Raw genomic sequence first — 15,764 nt, forward strand, 5'->3', positions numbered from 1 at the left:
AAGTCTGTAGCAGGTAATAAGACCAAGAAGTCAATCTAGTCTTGTCTGACAGCCTTTCTTATTACAGCCAGACAGGGTCCCAGGTGGAAATAATCCATTTTCACCTTTGATTTTTAGGTAGTTTAGAATTTAAACTGGCAAAGTGCAGGTGGATCCATTTCTGACTTCACTTCTATAACTCTCATCCTTAGCTTCAACAAGATAGTCCTCAACAGTGGACAAGCAAATGTAGGATTTATTGCAACATTTCAGACTCTACTACTTTAACAAGGTTGAAGAAAAATTCTTCTCATTAATTAATGAAATTTATGATGTATGAAGAACACGTTGCATATTACAAATGCATCCTTTATAGCAATGGTCCTTAACAGTAGTTCTCAAAAGCCCCAGTCACTAGCATCGGCACTCTCCAGGCTCTTTTTAGAAACACAAATTTGTCTGAAGCCTACTTAATCAGAAATTCTGGAAGTGGGGCCCAGGAGACTGTCCTCTGAGTGATTCTATGACTTGTAAAAGGTTGAATTCCAAAGATTCATAGTTTACAGGTAGAGATTATATACTAGGGCCACATCACAATGCTCACCTGAAAAGCCATGTATTCAACAAGTATTCTGAGTCTGTGTCATTGACATCTTCATACATAGCCAGACATATAGAGAGTGTAGGTCATATCCATAAGAATAAGATAAAAGTCCTGACCAAAAGATTCTTGCAATCCAATCGGGGGGATAAGACCACCAAGCGGGAAATTTGGTTCCAAGCCCATATGAATTTAATAAAAATATATAACTCTAAGTATCACATTAAGAACATGACAAAAACATTCAGAGAAAAAGAGGTACAACTCTGTGGGATGCTGTTATCAGACACTTTCTCCTGAAGGAGGAAAAAAGTGGAATTAGAAACAGATGCGGAGCTATTTCTTAGGCCTGCAGTAAAGTAGCTGGGCAACGCTGAATAAGTTAAATCTCTTTGCTTCATATAATATAAGGATTATAGGTGGAAAATCATGAGGATGGTGATGGTGATGAAAATGATGAATGATAATATATCATTTTGTGGTATTTTGAGATTTAATAAAAAAAATAAAAGATGCACACCATGTTTTGGAAGAGGCCTGGCATTGTGCAATGCCTTCAGATTCCTTCCATGCACTCCCTTTATATCATAATTACTTCCATGTGATTATTCTCTATTTCCAGCCATGAAATGTTGAAAGAACTTCTCTTATAGAATCTGAAGTAATCCTCAGCACCTCCAAGAAGCAGATATGTCCTCCCAATTTTAGAGATGTTTTGTCCATGAAAGAAAGAGAGGGAGGAAGAAAAATGTTTTATATGTGTAATAACTTGATCATGTGAAGTCAGTATTCTCTGATATCCCTTGCTGGCTATTGCCAATGGCAGTTCCTTTATCTCAGCATAATGCCTAGCATATGGCGGCTTTTCATTATATAGCTGTATAAATAAAAGGCAAAGAAACAGATAACTAAGATTCTTTTGACAGTGCACCTGATTTTTCAGAACAGGAAAAAAAAAAATACTTAACAAGGAGTGTAGAATAGCATGTTACTGTACTGATCTGCAGAGAGTTTCCTAAAAAGTAATGATGAAACTGATCCTCGTGCTGTCCAGTGAACTACGCCTGAAAAGGCAAATCATTATGAGCAGCCCGTGCTCCAAGAGGCCCTATTTGGAAAAACAAGGATGAAGGTGAAGGGGGTAGAGGTATTCATCATAACATTTGTACAGAACTGTGTAGTTTCAAAACAATTTTATGTACACGATTTCATGTAATCCCCAAATCCCCTATGAGGGATAAAGGGATGCGTTGCCTGCTTAAACGAGAATTGTGATGGCTGAAAAGCTTTCATTCTCTGATTGTGAAAGGAGGGGGCTCTGACCACACTTGCAGTGCTGTGATCTTTCTTTAAGGTCTTCCATCCCCTGACCTCTACAAGGCCTCTGCCCCACATTCTCCCTTCTGATCTCCGAGTATACCCTGGGAGCCTTTGTCAACTGCTCGTTAAGTTCTGGCTTCACTCAGCTCCCATCCCCTCTTCGACCACACAATAACCCTACAAAACAGCAATGGGTACAAAAGATGACTCATTTCATTCTTTACTCTTTTGCTAGAGTAAAGGGATTAGAGAGGAAAAGAAAGGGAAAAGGAAGAGGTAACTCTTAAGTAATGAGAGATGAGGAAAGAGGAAGTGGAGACCTAAGATCCTCCAGAAATTTTCTCCAGATTTCTCCATTTTGCTGAATGCTGTTTCTATGTTTTTCCCCCCCGTTGGAGAAATTGATCTAAATGTTCATAAATGAGTATGAAACGAGATGCCAGTCCAGGTTCGATGCATGATACTGGATGCTTGGGGCTAGTGCACTGGGACGACCCAGAGGGATGGTATGGGGAGAGAGGAGGGAGGAGGGTTCAGGATGGGGAACACATGTATACCTGTGATGGATTCATTTTGATATTTGGCAAAACTAATGCAATTATGTAAAGTTTAAAAATAAAATAAAATTTAAAAAAATGTTCATAAAAATGTTAAGTGAGAACATAATTTTTCTTTCATCAAGAGATTTTATCTTGATACTTGTTTTGTTAATATAGAGAATAACTGTGGTAATATAATAATTCAGATTTATATTTAAAGTCCTTTAGCTTTCATTTGAGATTTGTAACAACATGAAAACAAACCAAGGTTTAGGGTAAAGGAATGATTTCTTCAAGGTCATTTAACTTAAAAAAAAAAAAAAAAAAAGAGCACAGCTGGATTCTAAAGCTCCATATTCTTTCCATTATCATATCCTGAACTTGGCATGTAGGAATGCTGTCATTATAATAACTTTGGACCAAATTAATCTATCTTCAAATAGACATGATTTATCTAAATCATATATAAAATTGCCACAAGGCAACTCCTGCCAGTCTAAATTCAGTTGAACAGGTGAGACAAACATGTGATTTTTTTTTTTTTAACCATGGAACAACCAATTTCCTACCATGAATGAAACTGACATCAATTTCAAAGAAACAGCAGCAAGGGAGAAACAAATCAGGTTAGCCTGACTGTTTACAAAGTGAGAATTGGAACCTCAGCTACACGTCTGCAGACTGCCTTTTGTGTCAGAAGACACCAGTTTGCAGCATTTCTTCAAGTTTACTTTCAATTACAAGCTGATAATGACTGCCGCTTGGAAAGAGTGTTTTATTTTCAACCACATTTTGCCTCAAAGACCTACTCAAACTCTCCCAGTCCTGTTAATAAGAAATATCCCCTACTGCATCCTCAGGGAGGTAAGATGATGCCATGAAACGGGTTTTGGAGTTGGGCAGAACCAGTTTCAAATTCCAGTACCAACACATTTTTAGCTTTATTTCCTTGGGCATATTGTAGAAAATGAACAGAATAATGCAGGTCCATAGAGTTTCATAAGTTCAATAAAAACCTTTCTTGCGATGCTTCAAATTATATTTAAAAATCAGTAAGTTATATTTATATTGTGCCTTACACATTTATGATAGAAATAATATATGGAGGAGGGCATGGCAACTCACTCCAGAAATCTTACCTGGAGAATAGCGTGGACAGAGGAGCCTGGTGGGCTACAGTCCATAGGGTTGCAAAGAGTAAGACACGACTGAAGTGACTTAGCAAGCACATTTACGATGTGACCCTGACTCATGGAACATGCCCAGTAAGCATACGTAGAATTTCAGGCATCCAACTACTTGTCTTAAATGGTGCAAGTCAAATATACATTTTGGATCGCTTTGATGGTGGACCAAATGACTGAGATGGCAAGGTCCAGCCTGATAACAGCGGAAGCTCTCATGGTTGACTCTCCACCCTGCTGTTGAGAGCTATAGCTGAATGTCACAGCTTCATAATCCTGGTGAGGCATTTGGTATTTGCCATCTGTAAGATGAGGATAGATACAGGACATGTTCTTTCTACCATACAAGATGTTGATGCGGTTGAATTTACCCATTTCAGGTTTATAAACTAACATGTTATTCTAACACAGAGAAGCACCACTGTTACTATCACATCTTATCTTAATGGTTCATGGTGTTTGTGAATCCTGGATGAGCTGTTTGGCTATGAATGCGGATCCTCTGACAATATTTTTATAACATGTAAAATATCATGTATGAAATGAGATGCCAGTCCAGGTTCGATGCACGATACTGGATGCTTGGGGCTAGTGCACTGGGACGACCCAGAGGGATGGTATGGCGAGGGAGGAGGGAGGAGGGTTCAGGATGGGGAACGGGGAACACATGTATACCTGTGGCGGATTCATTTTGATATTTGGCAAAACTAATACAATTATGTAAAGTTTAAAAATAAAATAAAATTAAAAAAAAAAAAAAAGCAAAACAAAATCAAAACCAAAAGAAGAGGATAAATCTGGGTGCTTGAGATCATAATGCAAAGACCACCTCAGGGTATTTATGGTGGTGGTGGTGATTTGATTGCAGTTTTTCCCCTGGAAGTTGTTAACTCCCCAAGTTTGTACTATTTTCTTCATTCTGGATCATGGACGACACAGTAAGAAAAAGAATCCAACTTCACTATATTTCTGACTTGTTCAAACACACACATATTTTGAGCTAGCTTATTTTTATGAGATTTTGGCACTGTTTCTTGGCTCAGGAAGGGAAGAACTACTTAGGGTCGTGTTTTCATGTTTCTCATTTTATTTGTACGTTGGAACTTGCTTCTAAACTTTTTATCTCACTGAATGGGAGGAAAATATCCTGGACAAGTGTCCCCATCATTAATCATATTTCCATTAAAGCACAGTCATATTCAATTCATTTTCAAAACTATGTACTGAGTATCAACTCTGCCTCACACTTTGCTAGGAGATAAAGAGGGGAATTGGCAAGGCTCCCTGTCCCCAAGAAGCTCAGTGGCTAAGCTGAGAGACACGTGCTTATTTACAATTCAGTGTGATGAATCCTTGGATGTAAATGTGCACAGTTAGACAGAAAAGCTCAGAGGATGGCCACTTACACTGAGGAGGCTAAATAAATAAAGACTTTTAGAAGGAGTTTGTATTCTTAAGCATCAGAAAATTAAAAAGATAGCAAGACAAATTCTCAAAGCAACTAGCTGGTTTTACTGCAGAAAATATTCTGGAAAACAATTCCATCTCTGTTTTATTATACCTTGATTGACTTAATACTAATTTTCTTGCATTTGTTTCAAGGGAAAAAGTACTTATTTACCAGCTGATCTATTAGAAAAAAAATCTCAGAATGCAAAACTGAGATTTGGATTTTGTAAAACATTTGATTGTAGATTTTAATGCTGTTGTAAAGGGGTGGGCCATGGTATCTCACCTTCCAAGTAGAATAACTAGCTTATTTCACCATATTCGAAACAGTGAATTTCTCTTTAAGAAATCATTCTAAATGTGGCATCTTTCTGGAGGTATCACATGCCACATGTCAAATGAAAATACTGACATGGTCTGCTGTACTACACTGCTAACGGTTTTTGTGAAGTCAGATATTTTTCTCTTATCTTGGAACAAAAAAAAGCAAAAAAACAAACACTCTAACTCTCTAATTTATAATTTAAGAAGTTTTGTTAGATCAAAAAGAAAGAAGGAATGAACAGAAGCAAAGAGTGTAAAAAGCTTTAATATTTGAGTGAGCGTGCAGCACCGGGAGCCGCCTCTCTTGCTGCTGTTGTACAGCATAAGCAGCAAAAAGAAACCAGGGAGTGATTTGCTCAAGGTTGTTCAATGTGAGTCAGAAAAGATTAGGTATTTGAATGCAAGGCAGAGTTGACATCTTTCTCCCCTAAAAAGGCATTTTTGTATGTGATTGGTTTCAATCCCAAAAAGTAAACACAATCACATTTCATACATTTCAAGCAGCCAACAAGGTGTCTTTGCTTTTTAAGGGTGGGGGAGAATGCTGGGAGACTTCTGGGGGAGATTTATTTACTACCTAAAAAAATATAGACATGTCACTCAGTGAGAAATTAGGGGAATTGGATATGGCTTCCTTGGGACCGATATTGAGGGTTGGAAGATAAGACTGGGGGAAGTAGAGGTGAACAAACATGTGAAATGCAGAAACGGGATAGCAGGAACTGTTTTTGCTTCCTGCATCTTCCAAAAATATTTGATACTTCCCACCTTGTAGAACTCCCAGCTCCTCCTTATCCTCCCTAACCAGCTCATTAAATCCCATCTTCACTCTTCACATCTTGTTCACATGGAAGGCAAGGTGATCTCTCAATATGTAGAGTTAAACGGCACTGCATTCAAATCCCAAAGTTATTGGCTGCTAGTGTAGGGGCTTTGGGCAAGTTAGTTTACCTCTCTGAGCCTGAGGCTTTCTGAATTAAAGAAAAAATGGAAATAGTAGTGTCTATTGCAGAGGTGGCTATAGCATTAAATGAAAGAATCCATCTGTTCAATGTACTGCCTGACAATGATGAATACGTAGTAGAGAATGTTATCATTTCCATGGCCTTATATTGCTTTTGTTCCTTTCATTTGCTTCTCTTCACTTAAAGAATGCTGGCTCCCTAGAAGAGGCTGTAAGTAAAACATGAGGTTACTTTGAAGCCTATCCAATAGGCTTTGTTACTAAATTCCAGTTCCTTCTCTAACGAATTTAGCCATCCTGAACCATCTGTGGTTTGGGGAGTAAATCTACTTTGCCCAGGAATGGCATTGCATTCCTTTATATCCCACTTTTCACTTTCCCCTATTCTCTACCCCAGGATGTTTGTTTCTTCAGTTCAGTCGCTCAGTCATGTCTGACTCTCTGCGATCTCATGGGCTTCAGCACGCCAGTCTTCCCTGTCCATCACCAACTCCCGAAGCTTGCTCAAACTCATGTCCATTAAGTTGGTGATGCCATCCAACCATCTTATCCTCTGTCATCCCCTTCTCCTCCTGCCTTCAATCTTTCCCGGCATCAGGGTCTTTTCCAATGGATTAGTTCCTTGCATCAGGTAGCCAAAGTACTGGAGCTTCAGCTTCAGTCCTTCCAATGAATATTCAGGGTTAATTTCCTTTAGGATTGACTGGTTTGATCTCCCTGCAGTCCAAGGGACTCTCAAAAGTCTTTTCTAACACCACAGTTTTTGCTTCTTACCAGGGGACTTATTCCTAAACTCACATTTTTCTGTTTTTGTGGACTGTTAACCCTTAATAAGAATCCACCCACAATGTGGGAGACCTGAGTTTGGTCCCTGAGTTGGGAAGATCTCCTGGAGATGGGTATGGCAACCCACTCCAGTATTCTTGCCTGCAGAATTCCATGGACAGTGGAGCCTGGCAGGCTACAGTCCATGGAGTCTCAAAAGAGTCAGACAGAACTGAGTGACTTTCACTTTCACTTCAACCCTTAATAACTGAGAAGTGATTTGTGATGCTTTTCATGGAGTCTGGTTCACCTTCAGCATTTTCCACTAAAGGTAAAGGGTTATAAATCCCCTTTGAAAGAAAAGATCTTGATTTGAAAGTGGAAGTCCTTGTTGGACAGAACAGTGCCACTCCATGTAGAAAATCATTCAGCCTTTTCGAATAGATATAAATCAGAACATAAGGAATTAATTTTTCAAATTTTGATACTATTTAAATTGTCCAGTTCCTTCTGGCAAAAGATAGATGTCTGCTCTCCTGATTAAGCTAGGAAGTTTTCACCTCTGTTGCAGCAGGAGACTGAGGGCAAATTTTAGAGAAAGAGTGAACAATTCAAGTCTAACATCATAGCAAGGGGATCTGAAGACCAAACTGAAATTTTTTAGAGGCTGAATACATGGAATAATCTTTGAGCAAATTATAAGGAAATATAAGATTGAAGGCAGGAGGAGAAGGGGACAGCAGAGGATGAGATGGCTGGATGGCATCATCGACTCAATGGATGTGAGTTTGAGCAGGCTCCTAGAGTTGGTGACGGACAGGGAAGGCTAGCGTGCTGCAGTCCACGGGGTCATAAAGAGTCGGACATGACGGAGCAACTCAACTGACTGAACTGAACTGATAATGGTTGAATCAGATGGGTGTGGCAAAGAGGAAGTAGGGTTAAAATGTAAAGCATTAAAGCCAACATAGGTATGAAAGAAAATAAAATAAGCTGAAAGCTGGAAGGTAAGAAGACTGACAACTGGGGAGAATGCTATTATGATAAAATTAGAAAATTAGAGATATGAAAGGCTAGGTAGTGAATCAGTTTTCAGAGAGGTAATAACTGCAGGTCATTACCAGTGCCAGTTCTGGTTCAGGTAGTGATACAGAGCAGTGATAATCGTTATCATGAGGAGGCCCTAGACCATCAAAGCCCACAAACTGTACTGGAGCTATGGAGGGAGAACCCACTTTCCTTTAGTCCATCACGTCTACCCCAGATTTAACTTCATAATAATACAGGAGTTTATTTCTAGTCTCATCCGAGTCTCTGTCTACCAGCCCATGCTTTCCATCCGATTCAATCCTAGCAGAGTCATCCAGGGAAGATAACTGCTTAACAAAGCTGAAGTGAGTCAATAATTCAAGGACATTAATTTGGTTATAAGGACAACAGGGCTGACAAATGGAGACTGTGGAGTGTACACTGGATATTACCGGTTTCTGAAGAAGCTTCTATATGAAAGTGGAAAAAGTGTAGTTGGGAAGGTTTCCTAAGTAGCCGTGATTATGGTGGGGTGGGGAGTGTTCTTCCAAGCTTGAAATGAACCAAGTGTGAGCTGATGAACATCATTTGGAGAACTGTGTAGGGGGTGGTGTTTACTTGGGCAGTTCAGTTCAATTCAGTCGCTCAGTCATGTCTGACGCTTTGCAACCCCATGGACTGCAGCACGCCAGGCCTCCCTGTCTATTACCAACTCCTGGAACTTGCGCAAACTCACATCCATTGAGTAGGTGATGCCATCCAACCATCTCATCCTCTGTCGTCCGCTTCTCCTCCTGCCTTCAATCTTTCCCAGCATCAGGGTCTTTTCCAATTAATCAGTTTTTCGCATCAGGTCGCCAAAGTATTGGAGTTTCAGCTTCAATATCAGTCCTTCCAATGAATATTCAGGGCTGATTTCCTTTAAGATGGACTGGTTTTATTTGCTTGCAGTCCAAGGCACTCTCAAGAGTCTTCTCCAATACCACAGTTCAAAAGCATCAATCCTTCAGTGCTCAGCTTTCTTTATACTCCAACTCTCAAATCCACTATGGAAAACACACAGCTTTGACTAGACAGACCTTTGTTGGCAAAGTAATATCTCACCTTTTTAATATGCTGTCTAGGTTGGTTATAGCTTTTCTTCCGAAGAGCAAGCATCTTTTAATTTCATGGCTGCAATCACCATCTGCAGTGATTTTGAAGCCCAAGAAAATAAAGTCTCTCACTGTTTCCATCATTTCCCCATCTATTTGCCATGAAATGATGGGACCAGATGCCGGATCTTTGTTTTTTGAATATCAGTTTTAAGCTGACTTTCTCATTTGCCTCTTTCACTTTCATCAAGAGGCTCTTTAGTTGCTCTTTGCCTTCTGCCATAAGGGTGGTGTCATCTGCATATCTGAGGTTATTCATATTTCTCCCAGCAATCTTGATTCCAGCTTGTGCTTCTTCCAGCCCAGCGTTTCTCATGATGTACTCTGCATATAAGTTAAATAAGCAGGGTGACAATGTACAGCCTTGACATGCTCCTTTCCCAATTTGGAACCAGTCTATAATTCCATGTCCAGTTCTAACTGTTGCTAGCAGGAGCAGGAAAGGTGGTCTGGTATTTCCATCTCTTGAAGAATTTTCCACAGTTTGTTGTGATCCACACAGTCAAAGGCTTTGGCATAGTCAATAAAGCAGAAATAGATGTTTTTCTGGAACTCTCTTGCTTTCTCAATGAGCCAGTTGATGTTGGCAATTTGATCTCTGGCTCCTCTGTATTTTCTAAATCTAACTTGAACATTTGGAAGTTCGTAGTTCACGTACTATTAGAGCCTGGCTTGGTGAATTTTGAACATTATAGCGTGTGAGATGAGCGCAATTGTGCATTAGTTTGAACATTCTTTGGCATTGCCTTTCTTTGGGATTGGAATGAAAACTGACCTTTTCCAGTCCTGTGGCCTCTGCTGCGCTTTCCAGATTTGCTGGTGTATTGAGTGCAGCACTTTCACAGCATTGACTTTTAGGACTTGAAATAGCTCAACTGGAATTCCATCACCTCCACTAGTTTTGTTCATAGTGATGATTCCTAAGGCCCACTTGACTTCTCATTCCAGGATATCTGGCTCTGGGTGAGTGATCACACAATCGTGGTTATCTGGGTCATGAAGATCTTATTTGCATTATTCTTCTATGTATTCTTGCTATCTCTTCTTAATATCTTCTGCTTCTGTTAGGTCCATACTATTTCTGTCCTTTATTGTGCCCATCTTTGCATTAAATCTTGGTACGTCTAATTTTCTTGAAGTGGTCTCTAGTCTTTCCCATTCTATTGTTTTCCTCTATTTCTTTGTATTGATCACTGAGGAAAGCTTTCTTATCTCTCCTTGCTATTCTTTGGAACTCTGCATTCAAATGGGTATATCTTTCCTTTTCTTATTTGCCTTTTGCATCTTTTCTTTTCTCAGCTATTTGTAAGGCCTCTCCAGACAGCCATTTTACCTTTTTGCATTTCTTTTTCTTGGAGTGGTCTTGGTCACTGCCTCCTGTAATATATCATGAACCTCCATCCATAGTTCTTCAGGCACTCTATCTATCAGATCTAATCCCTTGCATCTATTTCTCACTTCCACTGTATAATTGTAAGGGGCTTAATTTAGGTCATACCTGAATGGTCTACTGGTTTTTTCGTACTTTCTTCAACTTAAGTTTGAATTTTGCAGTAAGGATTTCATGATCTGAGCCATAGTCAGCTCCCAGTCTTGTTTTTGCTGACTGTATAGAGCTTCTCCATCTTTGGCTGCAAAGAATATAATCAATCTGGTTTTGATGTTGACCATCTGGTGATGTCCATGTATAGTCTTCTTTTGTGTTGGAAGAGGGTGTTTGCTATGACCAGTGCATTCTCTTGGAAAAACTCTGTTACCCTCTTCCCTGCTTCATTCTGTACTCCAAGGCCAAATTTGCCTGTTACTCCAGGTATTTCTTGACTTCCTACTTCTGCATTCCAGTCCCCTATAATGAAAAGGACATCTTTTTTAGGTGTTCTAGAAGGTTTTGGAGAAGGCAATGGCACCCCACTCCAGTACTCTTGCCTGGAAAATCCCATGGACGGAGGAGCCTGGTGGGCTGCAGTCCATGGGGTCACTAAGAGTCGGACACGACTGAGAGACTTCACTTTCACTTTTCACTTTCATGCATTGGAGAAGGAAATGTCAACCCACTCCAGTGTTCTTGCTTGGAGAATCCCAGGGACAGGGGAGCCTGGTGGGCTGCCGTCTCTGGGGTCACAGAGTCGGACATGACTGAAGCGACTTAGCAGCAGAAGGTTTTGTAGGTCTTCATAGAGCCATTTAATTTCAGCTTCTTCAGCATTACTGACTGGGAGGCATAAATTTGAATTACTCTGATACTGAATGATTTGCCTTGGAAATGAACAGAGATCATTCTGTCATTTTTGAGATTGTATCCAAGAACTGTATCTCAGATTCTTTTGTTGACTATGATGGCTGCTCCATTTCTTCTAAGGGATTCTTGCCCACAGTAGTAGATATAATGGTCTTCTGAGTTAAATTCAGGAAAATCATATTTATTTGGGAAAACCATATATCAGTGCGAAAAGAATGAGTGAAATGAACACTTATCACACATGTGACATGTGCCCATTGCTGTATACGCAGCTCAGGAAATCCACATGTATCTTTATGAGACACGTGTTAATCATCTCTATTTGACAGAAGAGAAAACTGGGTTGCAAGAGGTAAGTGACTTGCCCAAGGTCATATCATCCATGAGGGGCAGAACCAGGGTTTCAACCTAAGACTTTGCAAATTCCAAGTCATAATCTTCTCATTTAGCCCCTAGCCCTTGAGTATCTGTTACCATATTTTAGGTACATCAGTGAAGGACAGCAGTAGAGAAACCAGGAGAAAAGGACCCAGATTTGAGGAGAAATTGCTGAGAAAGCATACACTGACCAAGGGCACTCTGAGTAAACTCGGTTGAGTGAAGGATTCACCACTCTGGAAGGTGAAGTACATACATATACCTAAGTATCTTGGATTCCCAGGCAGAAATATGGGGAAAATTAATTTGTGTCCCATGAATTTATTCACCCCAAGTAGATCTTAGAAATGTGCCTAGGAGAGAAAATAAAATTTTCTGTGTCAGGATATGAAGAATGTCATATATAAGTGGATTGAAAAAGAGTTGCCTCTTCTCTAAATATACATAAAATAAATACTCATTGTGAAAAAAGTGGACCATATTATATTAGCATACTGATTTTTTTTTCAAATCCAAGATGTTTGTCATTGACAGAGAGATGCAACATTAGTTTATGTACCCCTAAAATAGAAAAAAAAAGTGTTTCCAATTATAGGTAGAAAGTGCCACTAATTGTAGGACACATGCTGATTTCAGAGGTGTTAAAATGGGAATACATCCGTATCCTAAATGAATATTTTCTTCTCATCTAATTTCTATGTATAAATTGAGGACATTCCACAATATAGATAATTTTGTGTACTGGCTTTTCACTTGCTTCAACATTTTCTATTGGAATTGAAATTTTTGAAAATCATAATTTTAACATCTACATAATATTTCATCATGAGGCTAAGCCATAATTTAATAAGCTGTGTTATTAGGCAGTAGGTTTATTTCTTCATGCTTCATTATTATAATGAATGTCACAGTAAAAAATTTTTGAATCTATTTAATGAATGTTAGTACTCATGTTTGATGATTTCCTTAAAGGGGATTCCCGCAAATCAAATTTGTAAATTAATAGACATACTTTTTTTTTTAAGACTTTACCTCTATATTTCCCAAGTGCCTCAGAGAAAAGTCATTTTATTTATACTAGAAAAGCAAATTTAAAATCAGAGACAGTAAGACCCATAAAGCCAGTACTTAAAGGCCCTTCCCAGAATCTAGATTCTACCACTGAAAGAAGTCAGGACTCACTAGACCTATACTTTACGCTGGCCCTGCCCAATCCATTCTCACTTCTCTTGATCCAGAGTCAATTGCAACGCATGCGTCATTTCTAGGCTGTTTCTACTGCACAGACTCAGAAGAATGCCATGTCATCTGCCCCTCCAAATGAGTATGAATAGGAAGCATCATCCTGAGACACTGTAACCTCCTGAGTTTCATCTTCTCAGGCCAGTGGACAAATTCCTAGGCGATAATCTTACTTTGGCTATGTCTTCTCATCATCTCACCTTTATTTGACAATTTCCAGCAAACCCAAAGAAACTGTCTATGTATTTTCTGAATGTGTACACGCTGACACACTATGCTGACCAATTTAAGGTCAAGAGACCCCAACAACAACAACAACAACAAAGAGACCTCAACAGTAGCTGCTTTTCCCATCTGTAGTTTTTGCTTTTATGAACACAATCTTTTATGGGATTCTCACCAAAGAGGGCAGAGAATCAAACCTAACTGCATTCTGAAGCCAGATTGGTTAAATTTAAGTTCAACACAGGATTGCTGGCTACAATATGTGAGTGTTAATAGCAGCTCCCCAGATGGCTTACCTTATTCAAGCTTGTTTTTCAGTTCAATGAGTCCATCGAAGATGAGATTCATCTACGAAAGAGGAAATATGGAAGAATTAGTAGGATTATATAAATTAAAACAAGATATATAATGTAGCACATTCATATGAGTTCATTGCTTTTCAGTACAAAAAACAAAACCACACTCCATAATTTAGAACAAAAATGCTATAACAGAGAACAATGTTCCTACCAAGTCACTTCAATTCCACCTAGAGAATTTAGACCCATGATGAGTCTAGCCTTAAGAAATGATCTAGCAAGATGAAACAAGAGTCATTGTAGAGTCATGTAATCTCTTTAACTTCAATTTTGTGACTGCAAAGAGCCACAGAAGTATCCCATCTCTTCAGCTCATGGAGGGGTTTCATGAATCAATCCAATCTAATTATAAAATGCCTCTGAGATGGCAAGTGCAACATGTCTTCGTTCTTCTATGATCTGTCTTCTCCAGAGGTATTTCCCTGTGTTGATAAGCAACATTAATTCACCCCTGTGTGGAAATGACGGGTCTAATCCTAAATCTGTAATCATCCACATGGATTCCTTTCCTCAGTAAAAAGGAATACCAAAAACATTCTGATGCAATTGTTATTGTTCAGTTGCTCAGTCATCTCCAACTCTTTGTGACCCCATGGACTGCAGCACACCAGGCTTTCCTGATCTTCTGGTGCAATAGAATTCTTTAATTAAAACATGCAATAGCCATGGCTTCCCTTTGACTATGTTTATTATCATTACAAAGAAATGCATAATTCATCATGATCAATGTGCTTTGTTATTTTTATGAAGGAACTAAGAGTACAAGGAGTTTCAACAGAAACCTTACGATTCCTTTAAGATTCTAGAGCTCTACCCCTTCAGATACTTTTAAATATCATGACTTAAGATTGTGACCCTTTTATTCTAATATGCCAACAATGTCAGACATTAAGATACAAACTCACTTTCAGAGCCGTCAGATGAAAATTATTTTCATTTATGTGTGTTGACATTATTAACATAAACATTTTTATTCAAATACACAGTCTTAACATTTCATTTGTCTTCAGTACCATTCTGCTACTAAGCTCTATGTAACATTTCAAAAGAACATATTTCATGCTTTACTAGTTATAAGACATATGAAATGGCAGTATTAGAAATCAGTCTTCATTAAGATCATGTGAAAAGACAAATTGACATAGGAAGTTCCACTAGAAAGGGAAAACAGTTTCTTGAGTTTTCAAAGGAGACTGTGCTAGCTATAATTCATCTAGGTTGGCATCTTCCCAACACACCTAATACAAAAATCTTAACTAAATTTTAACTAAACTGATCAAATATATTTTATGGTGAGTCCCATACATGTTAAATTCATCATCTAATTAGCTTCCAGGTTCCAACTCATATTTACAGACAATCGCCAAGCCAATTTATGTATATCATTTTAAAATTATTCATCAAAACCAGTAATCATTTTCTGATACTCTTATTACTGTTTCTCTCAGATGAGGGCTAAAGTAAGTGCTTTAGGAAATGTCCTCAGAATGCCCTTCACATAACTCTGTCATGAAAGTGAAAGTGTTATTCACTCAGTCATGCCCCCCTCTGCGACCCAATGGACTGTAGACAGCCAGGCTGTGTCTGTGGGATTCTTCAGGCAAGACTACTAAGATTACTAATTGAGTGGGTAGCCATTCCCCTTTCCAGAGGATCTTCCTGACCCAGGAATCGAGCTCAGGTCTCCTGCATTGCAGGTGGATTCTTTACTGTCTGAGCCGCCAGGGAAGCCAAAGAATACTGGAGTGAGTAGCCTATCCCTTCTCAGGGGAACTTCCTGACTCAGGAATCGAGCCCAGGTCTCCAGCATTGCAGGCAGATTCTCTACTGTCTGATCCACCAGGAGAGCCCAATTCTACCATAGTGTGTTTCATATAATATGATGATTGATGGTTTAGTATGTCTTTCTTCCTCATTATACTGCAGTGTGTAAGAGAAGTGGCCACATCTTAAGCACTGATGAGGCAAAAATATTAACAGGTGTGTTCACAATTCTGTGCAAACAAAACAAGC

At 39.0% G+C, this 15,764-nt stretch overlaps 1 long non-coding RNA gene across 1 annotated transcript in view; it reads right to left on the reverse strand.

The window, feature by feature from the left end:
- LOC147342506 (uncharacterized) overlaps positions 1-15,764 on the reverse strand; it is a 1,735,326-nt gene that overhangs the window by 401,305 nt on the left and 1,318,257 nt on the right. The window contains exon 5 of the long non-coding RNA XR_015157704.1: positions 13,689-13,740. This is a non-coding gene — a long non-coding RNA (uncharacterized LOC147342506). The remainder of the gene's footprint in view (positions 1-13,688; positions 13,741-15,764) is intronic.

The sequence above is a fragment of the Bos grunniens genome, chromosome 29, assembly GCF_055505025.1.
Source record: "Bos grunniens cultivar Pamir isolate PY7600 chromosome 29, Bosgru_T2T1.0, whole genome shotgun sequence".
Taxonomy (NCBI): Eukaryota; Metazoa; Chordata; class Mammalia; order Artiodactyla; family Bovidae; genus Bos; species Bos grunniens.